Source organism: Amblyomma mixtum, chromosome 5 (assembly GCF_055824585.1).
Source record: "Amblyomma mixtum isolate Tamu chromosome 5, ASM5582458v1, whole genome shotgun sequence".
NCBI lineage: Eukaryota > Metazoa > Arthropoda > Arachnida > Ixodida > Ixodidae > Amblyomma > Amblyomma mixtum.
The window spans coordinates 141,582,499-141,604,961 of record NC_143016.1 but is presented as its reverse complement, the minus strand read 5'-3'; the positions used below and the strand labels follow the sequence as shown (position 1 = coordinate 141,604,961).

General features: G+C 46.0%; 1 long non-coding RNA gene across 1 annotated transcript in view; it reads left to right on the top strand.

Annotated features, from left to right (window-relative positions):
* The window catches only part of LOC149343924 (uncharacterized), a 37,223-nt gene extending 34,043 nt beyond the window's left edge, over nt 1-3,180 (top strand). Inside the window, exon 5 of the long non-coding RNA XR_016282739.1 lies at nt 2,945-3,180. This is a non-coding gene — a long non-coding RNA (uncharacterized LOC149343924). The remainder of the gene's footprint in view (nt 1-2,944) is intronic.
* Nucleotides 3,181-22,463: the final 19,283 nt, after the last annotated feature.

The following is a 22,463-nucleotide window of genomic DNA, read 5'->3' as shown; positions in this document are numbered from 1 at the left end:
TGGTTAAGTTAAGGACAACGCAGCGAGATACGGAAACAAAAATGAGAGGAGTAACGTAAAGAGATCGGAAGCGGCCGGAGTGGGTGAGGGAACAAACGTGGGTTAATGGCATCCTAGTCGAAATCAGGAGGTAGAAATGGGCTTGGGCGGGGCAAGTAATGCGATGGCAAAATAATCGCTGTTTCTTAGGGCTAACAGAGTGGATTCTAAGAGAAGGCAACCGTAACGGGCGCGAGAGAAGGTTAGGCGGCGCATGAGATTAGGCTGTTTGTAGGAATACGGTGGACGCAACTGGCAAAGGAATGAGTTCATTGGAGACATACGGGAGAGTATTTTGCCCTCCATTGGGAGTAGTCAGACTGAAGATGATGATGAGAAGAAAGAGGAGGTTCTTTATCCTATTGTGCAGTACGGGAACGCGTATCCCACTTGCTTCAAGTGCAGGAAAACGCAAAACAAACTACCTAGTACCATATTTTTGCTTATAGAATACTACTGAACAATCAAGCAAGCCATAGAGCGCGTTTTCATATTTCGCTATTAGGCCTCCTTAGTGTTCTCCGTGTTTTTATATGCGGTGGTGCACACTTGTACGACACCGTCCTTGTTGGGGAAAAATTGAAACATTGTTGAGGCTTAGCGCTCATTTCATGAGTCAACTGCTTCGAAAAACTTCTGTAAGTAATTTTAATTAAGACAATTTGTACAATACACCGAGAAGGCTGAAGTAAGGTTACGTATCACATTAGGAATGATTGTACACATCATTGTTTCGACAAAACCATTAGTCGAACGGCTTGAAAATGATGTATTTCAATTCCTAGGGCAATTCTGAGTGCCACTGTATCATATTTTCATGCATGGGAGACATAAACGCAGGTTGTGCCTTGTCAAATGTTAACGCGAACTGGCATCGCACTGTACAGCCTTTAGCATTTTCCTTCTTTTGGAATGCGGACGCCATCATCATTGGTCATCGTTGGTATAAAGAGTTTTTCTATTGCGGCTCTGATTTAGATTTTTAGTCTCAGTTGTCTCTAGGAAGCATCCGACTCACCAACGTATCACTCCGCTATGCGTTGTGCAACCCTTACCCAGAGCTCTGTTTCATTCGTGTACTGATATTTATTAGTGAAAATTAGTTTACGTGATAAAGTTTCAACATTACGTGCAGATACTCTCCTCGCCTTCTTTTACTTTATACTTCGTAAGGCCGCATGTTACCATAATCGCTGCGCGGAAACACACAAATTTGCCCCGCAGTGCGCTAAGCTTTCAGGTTATCAGAAAAGTGGTGCAAATGAGCCCCGCATATCTGCTACCAAAGTTGGAGAGAACTGTGTTGACGTTCCACTCGAATATTAACTTCTATGTCTTCTTACTATGAATAGTGGTCCTTGCATGTACAATAATTCATTTCTTTGCGCAAGTGCTTTCACCAAGAGCGAGTTTGCTTCTGGCACTAGAGGATTCCATGCAGGGGTGATTTAGGAGGTTGGAACGAAAAAAAATTTATCGACGTTACTATAAAATATAGTGCCAACCGCAAAAACTTTCCGCCTGTACAAGTGAACGCATGAATTGCTCCGTACGTACCTGGCTTTAAAAAGTGCGAGGCCCAAATGGCGGTATTTTATTTATTACTCTAAAAACATTCTAATGTGCCGGAGGGAAGAAGGTTTCTTAGGTGCGCATCGTAAGTGTGCGTGAAATTATATTTACTGAACAAAACAAAAATCAGCCCCTAGTGCGCTAAACTAAACTGCTAGCTAGATAAAATATTACTTTGTTCCTTCAATTTATAGAAAATATCTTTTGTCTGTGAAAGAAGTTGAGATGAGCAGGCGTGGACAAGTTAGTCCAGAACTTAGTGTGTCTGACAGGGGGAGCATAATGACTGCATGCTTCGCAATGGTCACATAGCTTCTCAGTTACTCTCCCTTGGGCGGAGACTGTAAAATTGCGTCCTGTTCAATGGCGCTGAAGAGCACACTAGTGAAATACATATAGACTTTTTATATGTATGTGCTTATAATTGAGAAAGATCCGTTGTAGTTTTGTGTTTTGCTGCTGATCCAAAGTACGCAGTGCTAATTAGCCCTTGTTTGCCGCATCATAATGACCTTGAAATACATAACTCACAGCAGTGCTTAGGCTTCGCGATGCTGTAAAGGACCAAATGTGGGAGAAATGATCCTTAGTCTTCTTCGATGTCGTGTCTGTATAGTACACGGTTGCTGTCGGGCTGAAAAATACGTACCATCAATGTTTTCAAACGGAAAGCGAGTGAATTACCACTTCATAAAGTACCTTTCTACCCCACCACGGTTGCTCAGTGTTTAAGGCGCTCGGCTGCTGACCCGAAAAACGCGGGTTCCATCCCGGCCGCAGCGGCCTAATTTCGATGACGGCAAAATTCTAGAGGCCCGTCTGCTGTGCGATGTCAGTGCACGTTAAAGAACCCCAGGTGGTCGAAATTTCCGGAGCCCTTCACTACGCCGTCCCTCATAGCCTGAGCTGCTTCGGGACGTTAAACCCCAATAAGCCAAAACAAACCAGGTACCTTTTTATTTATGTTCTTAGTTTTCTTGTACAACAAACTAAAGGGTCCCAGATAACTTCACTTGATTCTCATTTCATAGCCAATCTTCGTGTCACGACGAACGGCTTAGAGCACATGATAACTTGAAATTATGTTTTTTGGATACTTATCTGAAGGACTGCAATTCACGTAAGTGCATTGATTTGCGGCTCCTTTCATCGTTGTTTCTCAGTTTACCCGTTTTGGTGTACCCACCTCGGTATTATATCATGCGAGCTGAGGGCTCAGTTCTCATGCCTGGTAAGTTTTTTTTCTCATGCAAAAACTTCATTGCAGTCGCGTACTCCGGGTTTAAAAGACTACTCCTAAAGCATATTTACCCTGATAACAATCCTCTTTCAGCTTTGCGGCCTTCGCCCCTGCGATGAACCGTGTTACTGCGACAGTGGTGCTCATTACTGCTATGGATACTGCCGCCTCCGTGCTCCAGTGAGTAAAAAATGACCAAGATTAAAGCTAGTGGCATCGTCGAGTGCCTTCTGCTATGGCTGAAAGAGATGTGTGTGCAAGTCAGGCTGCGTTAACAACAAAGCTCTTCACTTCACTTTCCTGCAATGAATAAACGTTACAAGACGCGTTATCAGAGACTGCTTCGTGACATAGCCACCTTAAAAAAAATAAAACACACATGCCTCATGCAGGCCGAGACCATGCCATTGTCACCAAACAGTGTAGAGGACAGGCCCTAAACGCACTTTGTGCTGTATACAAAACTGTAGTCTTGCACTTAGACGGAGTTGTCGGGCTGCATATCGCGCAAAAATCACAGCCGGCGTGTGCTTTCACGTTGACTAATTGCATTGGACAAAAGGAGCTAAGAGCGCCCGTCTGCAGGTTCATAATGAGATAGCGGGCTCGCTGCAACTGGCTTTGTTTAATGCATCAGAGGCTGTGAGCGCATTTATTTCCAGTGCCCGTTGTCTATGAATAATTTACGTCATACAGATCTGATATGCAGCTAAATTGACATCAACGGCACACGTGCTTCCGCGAGCAAAACTTTTAACCAGCTGAAGTATTTTGAAGTTTCTGCATGCATTCCCTGCTGACAGCTACAGGCGGCACGCAGCAGACTGCGTTTGGGGGAAACATACCGTGATTCATTTCCGCTTCAAGCCGACAGGAAAGAATTCACAGACATATAGATCACCAACGACCGCAGCTGGGGCTATCGCAAGTATCGTCTCGGATCATACGGCGTAGTTAGTCTACAAACAAGAGATAACCGACCGCGAACAGCACCGTTTCATGAGCAATGCTCGTGCAGTTTTTCGCTCAGACCGGATGCATTAGAAAATATAGCTGCGCGCATGCCTTCGAAGATGCCTCGCATCTTAGTTCACACTTCCCGACAGCCCACAGCGCATCGAAGAAACGCACTGGCCTCGCCGTAGCCCCTCTATACGTGCGTGACCGCGATCAGCAGTTTGTTCTGCAGTCTGCGTCCGCCCTTGATATCTTCACGCATTTGCTTTCGCACACACGGAGCCTATTTACCGCATGCGTGCGTTGCAACAAGACGCAGCCAAGCGCGATGCAAGCAAGAGCATTTGCGTTTTTGTATTGAGTGGAAATGTGAAGGCGAGAGAAAACTCGCAACTTTAACAAAAAAAAAAAAATTTTTATCACCAGTGAAAAAGCGCAAGAGGAGTCGAAAATTTCAGAATTGAAGTTTGAAGTTTTATGAGTTCTTGCCTACAGTTTTGCCCTATTTTTGTTTGCAAAACAACCACGCACATATAGATGGACGATTGGAGAGCAATCGTCATCGCCTGTGTCCGATAACGTTTCAGTTCCATATGTGCGCAAAAGTTTTCGAATGTACTACACGGGTTCGCTATATTAAAACCCCAACATTTTTTTTTTCAAACCTCTCATGGATTTGCCAGGCTGAACGTTACAACACAAATTTATCTTCTGAACTCAAGGCTTATGTAGATTGGTTTGTTTATAAGGTTTAACGTTCCAAAGTGAATAAGGCTATGAGAGACGCCGTAGTGAAGGGCTCCGGAAATTTCGACCACCTTGGGTTCTTTAACGTGCACTGACATCGCACAGTACATGGGCCTCTAAAACTTCGCCTCCATCGAAATTTCCACCGCCGCGGCGGGGATCGAACCGGCATCTTTTGGGTCAGCAGCCGAGCACCATAACCACTGAGCCACCGCGGCGGCTCAGTGTAGAGGAGTTAAGTTGTGCTATCCTGGTTAAAGGGGTCTACTCGGCCATTTCGCTTATTTCTGTGACTGAGAAAGGACATGGGAAAGAAGCTTTCAGATGATTTGCCCACCTAATTCTCGGTCTTCTCGACGCCTACAGAGCCGACCTTTTCTCGAGTAGGAGTACATCGGAGGCGAGCATCAGGTTGTGGAGTCCTGGACAAATGCTTTGTGCGTGACACTTTTGAGATACCAATATTTTTGCCGAGGCAGTCATAAATTTCGTCGTGGCTACGCGGAAACTACTCTTCTGCTCATCAGTGGAAACGGGCAAGAATCACCACGCTCAAATGTATGATGCTAGCGAGATGTGCAAAGCGATTGAATGGCTAGAAAGCGATAAAATAATTGATCCAGTAACGGACAGCGCCAGCAAAATGGAAGCAGCCTTTAGTATTGTTAGTAGGAAATCTGAGCATATCACACGCATTGAATGTGGGGCCCATGACCTAAACATGCTTCTGAATGCAGTATTAGAAACGTGCCCGCAAAGTGGCTACAACATTCCTGGAAAAAACAGCAAGCAAAGACGGAAAAGAGAAGGTCAGAGACATCAAAAGCTTCCGAAGAAACCCCGAAGGGAAGTCTACAACATGCAGGCGATGCTGAGTTCCGACCACACGGTTTGCCGAGCTTCCGCGGGAGCATTCTCGCAGGGGCACGTTGGCGAGCAGTGTGCCATAACGAACCCGAGTACCGACGTTTAACCCTACGTGGCATAGCCGTGTCCGAGGAAAAGGGGATTCTTGTGGTTTAACTGATGCCAGAGTATTTGTACCTTTAAGGCCCCATGATGAAGACAACACACTTCTTTAGCCCTGCATCCTGTAGACGGTACCTCCGAGCGGTACCTCCACATCTTTCCTCTCGTGGAAGACTGAAAAAGAAATAATAACATCAAAACAAAGAAAACAGCTCACATGCATCAGAATATGAAACAACTTTCCTATCAACGTGCACACAATCTTCGCCGATGTTGTGTGACGCATCCTGCCGTAACACCATCCTATGGCTCCTGTTAAGACAACACGCTGTGAGGCTGTGGTAGGGCCATCCTCGCTGATGTTGGAAGTAGCTAACAGTACTCCGCCATCTTCGAAGCAGGTCATGCTGCCTCTCCAGGCTGCGAGCCTCAACACGTCTGCCCACGAATCAAATCAGAGACAGAGAACCACTGGCAACAGCGTGAATAAGGGCGGCGACGAACGTATGCGCTGAAAATCTGGCTATGGGCTGGTCGGTGGCTCATGTTAAGTTAAAAGTACACGGAGCGCAAAAACGAGGGACAAAGGGGAAGACACAAATTTTATTGAAAAGGACAGAGCTTTAAATGCAGAGAGGCATTCACATGGCCAAGTACATAATGAATCGGCATAACATTGTCTAACCAGCATCAAAACCACTCAAAGAGTTATCACGGAGAGAGTGAACAACTTACAGCCCGAATATCACGGGAAGGCATGTGCAGCTACTCAAAAAAAAAACGGTTGACTCACGAAAAACAACAGAACAAGAAGTCATATCGTATCAAAGACTCAGACACGGAAGTCGTTAAGCGTTGCAAACTGAAGAGCCAAACGAAAAAAAGCAAAGCAACGAAATAACACCCCAGGAGACCCCCAGAAACAACAGAAGAAGTAAAAACCTAAAAAAAACGTAGCAAATGTGGTGACAATGAAGTAAGAGAAAGCAGTACGAGAAAACAAGGCACCCAGAGAAGGGACACCTAAAAGCACAAAGGTGGGGCTAAGCACTGCTACCATCCAGAAACCCAATTTCTTTTTTGAATAAGGCAATGATGTTTTGCTTACGCACCAGTCACCTCCCCTGGATATGAGCCAGACATCGATCACCTCCCTCTGGCGTTGGTCCCTCGCTCTGGCCCTAATTTCGAACTCCCCAATAGAGGCTCGCACTTGAAGTCGCAGTCCGATCCGCAGTAATACTTGCAAGAGCACTTCCTGCATTTCTTGAAGTGTTCCGCCAGATGACCGCCCACATTACCATTCACAAACCGTCCATGTTCCGCTAAACTTTCATTTATGCATCCGACAGTCTGCCGTACGCAAGAACTAGCACAAAGAACCGGAATTTCGTACACTACTCCCGCGTCATCAAAGAGAGACACACACCATGCGACCTTCAGCCTCCTCCATCAATGTAGTAAATCAGTTCTACTCAGTGCCACATGCGGGTCTCTCCGGGGCAATCAGACAGGATAGAGGAGGAAGGAGCGGTTAGGTTTCAAAATGCTACCGGTCTTAGCGGCGACAACGTCCTTGCAATCATGGAATTCTACCTCAAGTCAACTGTTATTGAGTTCGACGGCAGGTACTATGTCTAGAAAGATGGTATAGGCATTGCGTCATTCCTGGCCCATGTCCTGTGCAACTTCTATCTCGAAGCGCTGGACGAACAAAAAGCACAAGACCTTCTTGGCGCAAACATGGCCAAGGTGATCCGGTATGTGGATGATTTCCTCATCATTGATGAAGGCGCACTGGATATGCTAGCAATTATAAGCCTTTCGAAGATAAATCTAGCGGACTTACTCTTACTTCCGAGCCAATGGAGAACCACCACATCCAGTTCCTAGATTTATGCATATATTTTTCAGAAGGGCGCATCTATTGGATGTAGAGCCCTCGCTCAAGAAAAGCCCCTGTCCTTAAAATAGCGCCCACTCTAAGCTTGCTAAACGGGAGATTGTTAGTAATAGCCTGCAGTCAGCCTTCCCAAAAAGCTGTGAGCAATGTGCAAAGAAAATCTTGGAGGGCCAGGTGATGCGTTTCAGCGGTGCAGGGTGTACAACAAATGTCATTTTCGGGATATCAGAAGGCAGTCTATAAAAGCCCGAGCCCAAGAAACAGCGAGTTAGGCAGCAAGATAGGAGTGCTGTGCACTGTGCAGAATCTGTAGAAAATAGCCAGTAGGTACAAGGTTAATCTACTGTTTTCTGCGCCGTGCAAGCTGTCTGCCATCGGCAGCATGACGACCAAGACAAAAAAGGGTGAAGATTGGGGAATCAAAGATGCGATGCAATCCATGAAATGTACTACGCATTTGTGTACGAGATTCCGCTTCTTTGTGCTAGTTCTTACATAGGGCAGACTGGCAGATGAGTAAATGACCGTTTAGCGGAACATGGCAGGTGTGTGAATAGCAATGCGGGCGTAAATCTGGCAGACCACTGCAGGAAATGCAGGAAGTGCTATTAAGGCAATGACGGCGGATCGGACTGTGGCTTCAAGTGCGAGCCTCTGTCTGGGGAGTCTGAAAAAGGACCAACGCCAAAGGACGAGCGCCAGACAAAGGTGTACGAGGCCTGCCTCATATCCATGGGAGGTGATTGATGCGTAAGCAAACCATATATTACCTTATTCAAGAAAGAAATTGGATTTCCGGACGGTAGCATTGGTGAGCCCCGCCTTTCTGCTTTTAGGTGTTTCCCTTCGCTGGGCGCCTTGTTTTCTCGTTCTGTTTTCACTCACTTCATGGTCACAGCTTTTGGTACTCTTTTCGCTTTTTTTCTTCTACTGTTGCTGGTCTCCTAGGGTCTTTACTTAGTTGTTTCGCTTTTACTCGTTTGACTGAGTTTTCTACACTTAATGACTTCCGTATCTCAGCCTTTGATAGGATATGACTTCTTGTCCTGTTGTTCTTCATGAGTCATCCGTTTTTTGAGCAGCAGAACATGCCTTCTGTCCGTTCTCTTCTGTCCCTGTTTGTTGCGATGCGTATACATTTACTTAACACGAAAGTAAAGACGACACAATGAGTTCCTTTTGTTTGCTTATTCGCGCTGTTGTTTCATAATGGACCGGTACCAACTCTTCATCCACATGCAGTCTCGGTGGTCGCCCGACACCGCTGAAGTGGTGACAGGCACAATTCAGGGCAGCTCCATGCCGTCGATGTTGCAGAGACGGTGGAGCTCCCTGGATAGAAAAAAAAAGAGAGACAGGTCCCGGAATCACACGGCCAAGCCAAACCTAATTTCCTATCACCACATACATAACACAAGGCGGCATTCATATTAAGGCGGAACTGCAGGGAACTCCTTAATAAGTTCAGTGGCATAAAGGACATGAAAGAAAAGCGGCAGATTGGCCGAGTTGGTAGCAATTCAGGATGAGCCAAAGGCGCGAACGAACAGGAAAGAGTAATAGAAAAGAGAAGGTGTAGCTTCCCTTACTCTGTCCTGTGCCTAAAGCTGTTCTGTTCGCGCCGCAGGTTTGAAACCCATTCGGGGCAAAATTTATTTTACCACTCGACGGACTGGAGAGGCCTCTGACAAATATTAGAGTTTTTAAGGAGTTATACTGAGGTACTGCTTTCGCAACCAAACCAAAGAAAGTAAATCATTAGTGAAGAGTTTGAGTGCAGCGTCCTTGCGTACGTGGCATCCAAACGTGACGCGAGTGCGCATGAATTCGCGACGTCTGCCATGGCTCAGACCGCATCACCGTGGAGGTTGCTTGTAAAGAATGCCTTATACCCATTCCACACCTGCATGCACCAAGGAGTGCACGACACTGATTTAGAACGACGCCTGGATTTCTCCAATTCGCCCGTTTCACAAGATGTGGCGCGGTGGTGAATTTTGAACGACTCAGCGCCTCTGTTGATCACATTCTTCGTCCTGCATATGCAGTGTTACTTTCTGTCATGTCTTTTTTTTGTGTTCCATCATAACCGATCAACGAAAAGATTGATGAACGAAAAACCGAATAAGAAGGCAGGAGACAGAAAACGGCTGAAGAAGTGAATCTTAAATACCGACTGAAAATCTGCGGTGTAACGAATATGGCCAGGATTCTAATTCATGCGCCCCTGGTTCACAAATCCGCCACCACGCGCCGCATGAAGTTGAGCTCCTCCTTCTCCTCTTACATTCCTCCTTCCTGGTTTGGGAGAGAGATGCCTCACCTTCCCCCATTGTCCACTTAGTGTGTACTAGTACTCCCCTCGAGTGAACCCAGCTTTTCGGGGCCCCGGCTGAGATTCTCTTTATTCTTTTGTCACCCAGAGTGTTCAAGGCGCGCTGATTGTGTGGCTCCCCTACTCGCTCCCTTCTTTGCTGGGGTGAAAGAAAAGAAGCCGGACCGTGGCTAGTGCCTTGTACGCACGCCGTCTTCGTCGAAAAATTGGGGGCGGTTTAGCCCTGCTAACTACGAAATATTTTTCGAAAGCGAGTTTTTGCATGTGGACACCAACGCCGCGTACCTGTTTCTTTTCCTTTCTTGACTTGGGCACAGATGGGAGTTTGTGAAGACGACGAGGCGCAAAGCACAGCGTGAGAGTCTGTTGCAGTTTAGCACGAGGCGATGATCGGCTTCGGCCCCAGCTTCGGCGAGAGCATAGTACTCTCGTGTACAGGCCAGCGAGACTGATCTGTTTGCACCGCCGCGGGTTGCAAACTCCGTCGCGGCAATATTTCTTTTGTTTGCTTGTTAATTTGTTTACATAACCACGTTACAGCGCTGCTATGTCGCTGCGGATGCTATGTTCCAGTTGCTATGTTCTTGGCACAAACTTACATTTATAGCAAGATCTTGCTCGGGATTTACACACCGGAACAGTGATTTCGTACCAATAATGCAAGTCTGCATACGAGACAAGAAATACCCAAAAGTTCCAAAAGCCGTTCAGAACTTCGAGACAAGGAGAGTGCCAAAGCGACTGATAAAGACAAGCTTGTTGCTGCGATAACCAGACAGTGGCGCCTTAAAAGTCCGGCAGTTGCTCTCATTAACACAGTCGACAACTTCTCTAAAGTATGAAGAACAAGGTAAATGCGCACACACATTCTGAGAGAAAGTGTATCACTAAAAATTAAGAGCCTGGACAGCTGTGAGGTGAACAGTGCATCAAACGAAAAATGGAACCTAAGAAACTTAAGAACCACGCAAACATATTGCTTTGAGACGTGGGAAATTGAGATGGTCTAAACGCCCAGTTTTGTCATGATTGCGTTCAGCACATGTTCTACGTAGTACCAATTATTTTTGTATTTACGAAATTATTTCCATATCAGTTATTTGGGTATTTCTGTAGATTACTGTCATATCGACTAATCAGAAACACATGTCGTCAGCTTAAATCCCAGTAACAGCGTGAACACCTCAATGTACATGTAGTGCGGACAGCAGGCACGTAGGCAGGGATTCTTTTCGAGAGTAGCCCGGGGTAAATGTCGAGCTAACGGGGGGGGGGGGGGGGGGGGGGGGGGCTTCGATAGGTGCCTTGTGGGCAGTTAAAAATATAATACTGCCCTGCCGCAGACGAAGGACTGTTTACCTATAGCAGGACAGATGTTACCACATGCTATACCCGCCACGCAAAACTGTTATTGAACAAACTAGCGGCCGCAGAAGCATTAGTGAAAACACGGTATTGCGGATTTATTTTCACTTTTTTTTTCTTTTTGCTCGAAGAGGCTGCAGTCATATGGGTCCGTCAGTGTAGGCTGATCTCGTATGGTGACCGGATACATTCAGCAGGGCATGCGGCTAATTTACGGTATTTCACATCTACGCATAACCACAGTCACCATGTTCTTTTCATTTTTCCGAAACGCAGCAACACAATACGCATCGCGCCCGTTTCCTGCATCCGTGCAGTATTATGGAGATAGCTCTACTGCAACGTATATCCATTTTCATGATATTTGCTGTCGCGTATATGATATAGTTTGATGCGCTTACATAGGAATAGCGCTTGTATTCACGCAACGTTTTGTTGACACTTTTCGCTTCCTTTTGTATGTGTGCGTGCACACACACACACACCTAACAACTGATATAGGCCTAAGAGCTAGACCACCGATAGGCCTCCACCAGCGCTGGTGGAGCCTTACCAGCGGTTAGAAGGGGTTGGATCGGCACAGGACGTGATGCTTTGCAAGTGTAGGCGTCTGTCTTGTGATAGTGCAAATAAGATATTCGAGAACGCAACACGCAACCAGATCCTCCGGCTGTGTCGCTTTTGTCACCTACAAATGATCTGTAGAGAAATGGATACCTTGCTCCATACGACTGGTTTCTTGACACACAGGCTGAGGACACGGGGCTTTCGAAGCTTTCACCAAGTACGTCGCCGCACAAAGGTCTCGCCTGTTCATGATGGTTGTGTAATGAATTTTTTGCGAAGTAAAGGCTCTAAGGTAGAGCCTTTTCTTGTACCGTCTTCTTCATTAAGCCAGCAGACGAGAACCACGGCCGCACGATGATGCATTTCCATCGGGCGGCCGGAGAACACCTTGCCGTTGCCTCCGCACGGCGGTGGAACAACAGCGACCTGATGAGATCGATTTTTTTTTTATCCGGCGGTGAGGATTTCAGTCTTAGTGTTTTCCTACGTCCGTCTGTATGTCTGGAGTTTTCTTGACCTTAAATAAAATTAACTAAAAGAAAATACCTTACGGCCCGAGTGGATTTCGAATTCTGACGGCGCGATTAGATTAGTTTTGCTGGCCACTGCATCAGACCACTAAATCATCGCCTTTTGTTCTATGTACATGAACAATGTACAAACCATAAGGAAAACAGTGGCAGATCGACATAACACGTAATACGACACACCTCAGCAGCACAGCACTCGCCCTTACATGGCCGCAGCCGAACATCCCGTGTCCTAAACTACCTGTCTCTCGCGCTGGACTTTGGGTATCTTCTGCATCAACTTCCAGCCGTGCGGAGTGGATCCGATTACGAATATCGAAACCGCTGTGGTAACACACCTAATTCGCATTTGCCGTAGCCACGGCAAATCGACGAAAATTTGTTTTTATGCCACTCTTTGTGCCTTGCACTGCGCTCTTCACAAAGCTCGTGGCAGTCCTGCGTAACCAGCACGTCAAAGAATGCAACTGATTCTCTCCAAAAACTCCGATGGGATTTTTCAGAAATGTTTCACCGCTTCAGGACTGACCCTTCGCCAGGAGTGACACAATAGCCGCTGTGAGGTTTTCTTTTTTTTTTTACGTGAGCGGGCAAGGCTCCGTTTATGCATGACACCTTTCAGGACCGGTTTGGCAGACGCGCCAGCTTTGTCGTTCTTCAGTGTAGGAAGTAAAAAAACAGCGCAGGCCCCAACTCCAACGACACTTCCTGCGCGTACGCGCCCAGCGTCGGCGCTCTTGGCGTACGCCGGAACGGGCGTCGAAAAGAGGCACGCATCTCCATGTCCCTAGTGATGGCTGGCTCCCCCTCTCGAGTCGAGGCAAGGAATTTCAAGCCGTGAAGAAAAGGGGTTGGGGGCGCTGAAAGGACGAATTAAACCGCGAAGAAAAGTTCGGGGAACACGAAGCTATCCCCGCGGTCCTCCGAATGTTGTCAACCGGACTCCGCTTCCGGCGCGTGCGCCAGTGCGCTGGCGCCGATATCTAGCACGGACAGATATGGGCGCCTCGCGCTTAACACTATCGCCCCTCCCTATTCGTCATCGATTTAATTCTGCGAATCTTGTGTCACGTTGTCATAGCCTTTTTGAGAGGAACTTTGTCAAAGTGTGGTGTCGGAAGGGTATGGTGAAATTCAAGCAAGTTTAGGTTGAAAGCGATTCCCAATTCTCCCTTATTTATTTTAAAATCAGCGACAGCAGTGCTTTGTGCAAGCGGTTCGCGGGCGGTTTGGTTGTTCGATTCCCAGTGCCGCCGGGTAGCTATCGGTTTCCAATGCATACAAATTTTCTCGTGGTTTCTCTTAGGTGAATTGATTCGAAAAAAGTCTTTGACCTAACCTTATGTAGAAGAAAGCACTGTTCCATGGCGCTCTTTGGTGCAAGGCTGCGCTTGCACCATTAAAACTCGTCAAAAAAAGAAAACATGCTTATAGAAAAACACGGAACGAAAACAATTCTACGCGTAGGCCAAGTACACGCCAGGAGCAAAAACGCGTATGCAATCCGTACGTGAAAGGCGTCAGCAAAACCTTGGCCAGCATTCTCGGAAAGGAAGCGGTGGAAACTTGGTACCAGCCGGACACCATTATCAGGCGCCTCCTCCACTGCCTCAAAGACTCGTCGTCCTACACAAAAGATGCAAGGCGTGGTACCAAAAAACCCTGCATTGGATTGAAAACGGGTTAAGGCCGATGTACGAACGCTTTTGAGCGGATCCGCCAGGCAGGTGGACTGGCGGACCGAACGACCAGACAATAGGCAACCGCCCCGTTCGGCGGGCGGGAGGAAAGTTGGTGAACTTCAACTTTCGGGCGGACGAGCGAACCGCCTGGCGACCGATTTGCAGTGATTGGCTGCTTTTTACGCGACGCAGGCATCCGCTCCTGCCGGGGCAAGATGGCCGTCCTTCGACTGAACTGGGGAGCGAGGCATAGGTCGTGGCTGCAGTGGTGGCAGCTATGCCGCGAGGCATACTATATTGGCCACATGCTGATATTACGAGTGTTCAGAGCGACTGCGAACTTCTCCGCGTGCAGCAGCGGCGAGCAGCGACAGTTTCCCGAGTTGAAATCGACGCTGATGTAGTTGACAGAGCGCCTCTTCAAACCGACGCAAGACCTACGCGTTGGCGGTGTCACGAAGTGTTTATATGGAGCTGTTTGTGGTTGCTGCAAGCGCTCCTAATTCCTGCGAGGATCATCACGCACAGCGGCGAGCAACAGCTGCTCAAGGTGAACTTCTGTGCGTGCATGAGGTGCCTAGCACAGTGACTAGTGCCCGCGTAGTGAAAGTGATTGCGATCGAAGCGAGTGCTTTTACGTCAAACCAGTGAAATGTGCACCTTCGAGAGCTCACTACGCACGCCGTGCTTTCCTAATGCTGCAATGAACGTGGCGTTGTGCAGCTAGTCGCATTCGTTGCGATAGTTGCAGTGATCGCGACCGAAGCGTGCACATGTCGTTGTTGCTGGCTACGCATTCATTACCATTTTGTACGCGATTCGTGTTGGCACTGTACTTGAGAATTGCCGTGTGTGCGACGTGACGCGACGCGAGCTTGGCTGCACGGCCGTAGGACTGTTTTGCGGCGATAACAGCGATGTCGCCATCCTTCTGCGCTTTGGTGCTCCATTCAGTACGTTTTGTGATGATGGGTGCTCGGGTTACGACTCGCCGGAGAAACTGTGTAACCTGTGTGGAAACATCGGTGCAGTGCAAATGTATCTTCGGGAGCGTCATTTCTTTTTATTTCCTGCTGGCTGTGCGCACATTTGCCTGCAATAAACATATCGGGGTGATGAATGGGTGAATGAAACATTCACTAGCCATTTCGGTTTAGGTTGTAACAACATGGTATTACGCGATTACAAACAAGAATCATTGCCGCTTTTAAATCACGACTGATTGACAGTGTACAAATCTCTAATATGTGCCAACTCATAAGTCTGTTTTTCATGAGCATTTCAATTGATGTAGCGCAGAAAAAAAAAGTGTGGCAGCAGCTTATGCAACCAAAACTGTCCACAGAGCAAGTTGAGCATAACGAGTCTTGATGAAAAAGAAGAAAAAAAATATTGAGGAAACCTTTGCCATTACTTTTTTTTTTCTCTTTTTTCCTTAGCAGTGGTACGTCAATATTGACAAATGCTTGGCAGTATTCAGTTTAAGTGGGGTGTTGGTTTACACTGCAATCAGAAAAATACAGTGCTCTTGAAGCACCTCAAAGGCAATGACAGTGTCTGTTGTTGATTTTGCTCATGGTCCTTTTCGATCCGGTGATCAGTGGCACGAAACTGGATGTGTTCGCAATGCTATTGTTGCAGAGCTGCTCGCGAAATCAGCTTTATTGGTGTTAAGCGGTTGTTCAGCGGCGCTTCCTGGGTCAGCCGCAGCAGTTTGTTTAAAAAGACTTTCTCGAAGCTTTGAGAAGATCTCGTCGATACACTTGCATATGTCTTTCTGCTAACACCTTCATTTGCCTGTGACTGCTTGCTACAGACATGGCTACTTGCAGACTGCAAAATAAGCCCTGTGGAGCTGGTAAAGCTACGCTAGGAACGAAGACGATGGTAACAACATCACTGCACAGGGTAGCAATTCTTGATCTGTCGTCGTCCCTTAGCACAGTTTCGCCATGCCAACTTGCCACCGGTGCACCCCACAGTACGCTATGATCAAGGTCTGAGAAATTTACAGAAAGCAACAACGGGAAAAGAAGCAGGTTGTATAGGCATATCTAGTGCATGCTTTACAGATAGCTTCCTGCCTTATTATAACCAGGCCCCTCTGTTTTTAACCCTTCATCACCCAGCACCTATGGCCCTATTTGTGTTATTGGCACGTGCTGCAAATCACCAAACACATTTCATATTCTTGACCCTGCTAGATTGTTTTGGCCCATTAAGTTGTTTGATTCAAATCGGCAAGCTTTTAGAAAACATTTCTGCAATAGCCAACTTTTTCTTGTTCTTCACGACATGCACCTTGACTGCAACATCCCCCTATGATGCTTTTGTTCTTTGCTTTGAAAAAGCATGCGATTCCACTATTTATTTGAGGCTGGTTTTCTCGTGCTTTAAATTGCATCCAATAGCTCTAAACTGGATCCAAGCTTAAACAGCCAGCCTTCGGCAGATTTCCCTTGCCAATTCTTATGTATCTTGCCTTCTCCTGCAATCTCGGACGTCCGTCAAGGCACTCCTTTGGGCCTCAGCTTTTTTTACTTGCATTATTACCGTCCCTTCAGTGTTTTGTCACATGTCTTCACTGACAGCCATATGGGGTCTGCCATATTGCAATCAATACCAGCATTTCAGTTCTCCAAAACAACAATTAGCATGCCCTGCGTTGGCCTGTTTGCTAATGTTACTAAGAATGCACTAATATTGTTTTTTTATTGTCAGCATTACATTTTGCCAACTTATAAGGCCTTCCGATAAAGCTATATTCACTGTATACTGGTTCAAATACCTAATAATTCTCATACACCCACCCACAACCCATGATATTTACACTCGACGTGTCCTTAGTTCACCGTCTTCCAAGTTGCTTGCGTTCAAATTCCCTGTGTGGCATCAGCTCGTGTATTTAAATGGCACATGCCACAAAATCTAACTTAACTAGAATCCTGGAATGAGTTCAGACCTGAGGCACTTGTTTTATTCTCTCAGACTATTTTTGAAGCTCCAGTGTAACAGCACTAAAAGTGAATCTTCAAATTTCTGCATGTCGTGCAGAAACTGCAGATTTTTTAAACTGTATATTGTCACATAACCAACTAATCTGTTCTGAGTCATGGTTCCTTCTGCACTAGTCGCACATGCAGTGTTGTGCCTCAGTTAGCGCATGCCACTGCATTTCAAGATTCATTTTTGTTTTTGCCACAAAAGGTTGGAATGACCTTCCAACTCACCACGCTTACTAACCTCTTGTCCTTTGAGCTAGTCACTGCAGAAATTCATGCAGTAAATGATGATGTTCATCCACTGAATTAGGTAAATCCCCCAAGGTGAAGATTTGTGATAACGGAGTAATTACTCATTAGCATCCACTCAAGTGAAGCCATAAGGCTACAAAGAAAACCTACAAAGTTTTCCTTTGTAGCGGTATGGCTGTACTTGGATGCTAATGGTTAATTACATCTTATTAGTATAAATTAGTACTGGTCAGGTACAATAATGTTAAAATAAGTTATTGTAATAAAGTGCTTAGCCACTTGCTCAGCTCAGGAAACCAATACAATGCTATCTTATGTGTAAGAACTATCCTCACTATCTATTTCAAGTAATATTGGGGCAGATTTACACAACAGTTTTGTCGGACGGTATACAGTTGCATTTAGGCTAACTTGCAGACTGCACAAGCTAGGTCTAGCCAGCTAAACTCGTGCTCTGAAAAGCTAAGCATGCATTACTGTGCCTATCTGTGTGAGTCATTCCTTGGCCCTTCTCTCTTATCGTATCTTCAGCTAAGCAAGACATCGACTTCATAACTTGGCTCAGTGAGAATGCTGCAAATGCATACATATGCATGTGACTTTTATATATTCAGGATAGTGTTTACAGGACTGCTGGTTCATCTTAAACACAAAAGCCGTCAACTTCAAGTTGCAGTATAGAGATGCAAGAAACGACAAAAGCCATCACTGCTTTTCTGTTTTTCTTCGGCCTAACTTCATATTGCTATTTTCCAAATTTCTGTTGCCTGTCAATGCCTCAGTTAATTTCTTTTTTGAACGCAGACTGGCAGTGATATAGGTATATTTTGCTGAACATGTTGATAGTCAACAACTAATAGCACTCTAAAATTCAGCATATGTTAAGTGGTATGAACATCACTTAACAGTTAGCAATGTTCACTTTTGCTTGCTACCTTGGGAATTGGTCACCGTTACATTCAGTCATTCTACGTTTTACTGATCAGTGAAAATAACTTTAGATATTGCTTTAAGGCTGTATCAGAGAACATATGCATATATACCTGTCACATACTTAAACGGCTTATTTGTAATTTCATTTTATAGCACGACATCATAGCTCCCTTACTGTAAAATCCAATTTTACAAATTCTACATGAGGTGTTAGTGTTTGCTCGAGATAACCAGATAATATGGCCATCGTACCTTGTTCCCCTGACTATACAAGTATTCTTTCTCAGCCTAAGCCGGGAGCCATGGCCATGTAAACCCTCCAAATTGGTTCTTGCATTTACTGAACCTGCAATTCAGTTTACTGGCTCCGACATCTCATTATATTTATACTAATGAAAATGGCATGCACAGACTTCTATGCAATACGAAGGCACCAACTTTGCTTTGCATTCACAGCAACATTTGAGAATGCTTTGGAGTTGCACAGAGTATATTCCAGCTTGTTTTGTACATGGCAACAATGAGATGGCCTTCAGCAGAACTTCCCATAGTTGTTTTCAACACTGCATTCTGGCTTGTGCAACTGCAATATGAGCTCAGGAAGGAATGCTAAACCACAACTTGATGGCTCGCTGTCACTGTGCAGAACAAAGCCATGCCCTTTTAGCCCAGTGATGCACGTCTTAGCCCGTTTGCAGCCACAGAGTGCTATTTCTATGTTGGCTTTAATAATGGTGTGAAAACATGACAAAATTAAATCATTATTATTGCATTTTCACTGTTCTCTGAAATGCATAACTGATTTAATTACAACTGATTTTACCTGTTCCAATTAGCTGGAAACATAACTTCTGATGTCCATTAGCATTTGTGTTTGACATCAGTGTTGTGCTAAGTTGTGAATGTTAAACGCATGCACAATTAACACACACCCCCATACGCACGCACGCACCTTATATATTGAATAGGTAAGCATGTCTTTTGCAGTAACAGTATAGGGAGCCAAGGAGAAGGCCGTTTACATATTGCAGTGACTGCGCAAATTGCTTGGGAAAGGCTGCAAGCGCAATTATTTTTTTTCTCTGTCAGCAATGCAAAAACACTGAAGTGTGCTATTTTGAATAACTGACAAAAAATTTTAAGTATGCAATCGTAACTATTTTAAAAAGTGGGATTATGCCGATAGTAATTACGGACGGTTGTTAGCAGCCTGTATAGCAGTGCGGCCCGATCGAGAATTCGCAGTAAGAATCGCGTCGTCGCAGCGAAATCGTCAGGGCAGCGTAACTTTCAGACAGGCAGCATTCTGTAATTTTGGGGCCGGAAATCACGGTCCGTTGTGAGAACGCATCGTCGAACGGGGACGCGATGTGACGCGTTTTTCAATCTCTTGGGTAGAAATGATCCAAACACGTATCGTTTCTGACGGCATCGCTTCAGATGCGCAGACTCGCCTTCGATCTTGCAAAGTTTTGTCGCGAATTGTTTCGCGGCCGTCAGGGTCGTCTGAACCGAGATTCGTGCCGTTCCAGCCCGAATCACAGCCGACCACGAGTCTACCTTTGACGAAAATCCCGCAGCAAAAGAAACATTGACGCAACGGATATTGTCTTGAATACGCCGCATTTAATATGGGTAATTTCTACCGCAAGATATCTGCGTGTTTCGTTACAAACACATGCCTGGACCGCTGCAGGCGATTAGGCGGGCGGCACTGCCGGGAGCGCCAATCGGAACGTTCGAACCATCCGTCTCGTCCGCCAGCAGCAAAAGTGATCATACAACGCCATTCCGCCCCCCGCCCGAGCGGAGGCTGAAAGCGAGCGGTTCGCTCGCTGGCGGATCCGCCCGAAAAACGATCGTACAACGGCCTTTACTAGTTCAATGTAAACACCGCATAGTCGGTTCCGGAAGGCGAGGAAGTGAGTCCAGTCGACTCCGCTGCCGAAAGGGGGGGGGGGGGAACCGGATCGAAACGAAGAGTCGAGTTAGCGAGAGGGGAGAGGATAAATTGCGATCCTGTTTTTACGCTTGCGCCATCGCGCCTGCGAGACAGCGGTGCCATGCCGCGATCTTGGAGGCTGCCACTGCCCTCACCGCTGTGCTGCTCGACGCTTGGTGTCGCTGCAGTTGAACCGGTCTCGACTCGCTAAAATCTAGTTCATACAAACACGCAATCGTCGAGTCGGGCTGACATTACACAACTGGACCCCCCCATTCAATCTACCGCAGTCCGGTTCATGTAAACGAGGCTTAGGCTGGGGACACCAACAATATGACGTAAAGGGTGAAGCAGCACAAAGCTTATGTCATGAAATGAACAGAAACGCAGTAGCCGTACTTCCCAGCCATGCCACCACAGGGGTGACTTTGACGCAGTGTTGTAGGCGTTACCGAAAAAAAGTAACTAAATACGTTACTCGTTACACTAAAAAATAAACGCGTTACCGCCCTGCGTTACCTACAAAAAAGGTAACGCGGTACCGTTACCGAAAAAAGTATCGCACGTTACTTTGCCATTACTCTATGACCATAAATTTTAATCACTGTGAATTCGTTGTAAGAACTCAAGATAACAATTTTATAAAGCTCATACTTCATATCATTCCAACTTCACAAAGAAAACAGCTGAACTCAACAAATTTCCAGGAATTCTGGTGTGCTTCTGCTTACGAATTTACGCGGAAATCGTGTAGCAATAAAGAAATGCTTAAATGTCAGTTCCGAAAAAAATAAATTTGCCCACCAAAACAATTTTTTTTTACTTGAACCTGCATAATTATCGAAAAAATGCGAGTGCTTACGTCAAGGTGTTCAAGGTCAGCTTCGCTCGGAATAACCAGAAACGTAGGCACAGTTGCAGATAGAAACAGCCGGTTGACTGAAATCCCCTTTTCTGTGCTGTACCATTGTACTCTTTCGACGACTCTCTTAGGGCCATCTTGAAGTCAACTGGCGACATTCCTGAGTTTGCTCAGAAGAGGGAACTGCTTTGACAAAGAATGCGAGAGTGTCGCCTGAGAAAGAGACCTTTTGGTTGTAAAACAATCTTACGCAGAAACTGACTTACAGATTTCTGCAAATGGTCTATTGGTGGTTTGCCATACGTCCACTCTTTAGAAAGTAGTGTGCGTGAGTGGTTTGGGGATGGAGACAAGTGTGTGACTGCGTGGTCGTTTTTTTTTTTTAGTTTAGTGCGTCGTCACGGGCAGGTGTTTTTTGGCATGCATGCGAGTCGCAACACGAGTCGTCGAGAACACCTGTAGATTTTGTTTATTTGCAAAATCATTTTCGGCGTTTTTTTTTTTGAAAAAGAGGCGGAGGCAGACAAATGACATAAAAAAGTAACTAGTAACGTGACAGTTCACGCTACCGAAAAATGTTAACGTAAGTACGTTACCCGTTACAGTTCCGAAATGGTAACGAGTACGTTACTAAGTTACCGAAAAAAGTGACGCGTTACCGACAACACTGCTTTGACGGCACTATTATGGTGGAAACAGAACCAAACTGCGCAGAAGCCTTCTACTTGAGTCATGAAGGAAGAGATTGTTGAATGTTCTCTGGGAACCACTCCCTTTTCCCACATCTACGGTTTAAGTTCCGTGACCCTGCGGTCGACCTTATGTGGGATTAAAATGCCTCTGCAACGCGCCCGCAGTCGCACCTTCAAGAAGTAGTAGTAATCGTTTAATGACAAAAAATACAAAAAGGAAGGACGAGAGCTGCAGCCGGCGGAATTCACGGAATTCACAGCCGGCGGAAGTCACAGGGAGAGGATAGCGAGGAAAAGTAGGGAGGAAAGCGACTGGAAGAAAAGAAGGGGAAACTTTGTACACAATTCACAAAATACAAAAAAGTATCAAGTTCGCGCCGCTCGCAAGCTAGTGCCTAAGCATTGTTGTACACATTTACAACACACGTAAATTCACTGCATATTCAAGGCCGCGTGCACGTAGCGTCCTGTCGCTAATGGACAGCGCGAGCGGGGCATTGCGCAAGTGGCCCGGTTGGAGCGCCCAGCGGCCGCCTTAAAGCAGAAACAGAGCCAGTTTTGAAACGTCGTGTTATCCTACAAGAACTTATTTGGCTAGCGTTTACTTCTCAATTCAATGGAAGTTATAATCATAAAATTTAAATTAGATTTGCCTCTGGGTTGCAGCTTTGCGAAAAGGCGTAGCTTCCTGCAAAGCAAATGGCAAATTTGTCAGAATAGCTCACAACATGCCGTTCTATGAACTCTTCGTTATCGCTTCATAGCTTGCACACACTTTTGACATGAACGCGGAAATTAGCAGCGATTACGGCAATGGCAAAGCCCTTAGCGACGGCGAATGATCGAGTAATTAGGCACTTTAACATCCTAGAAG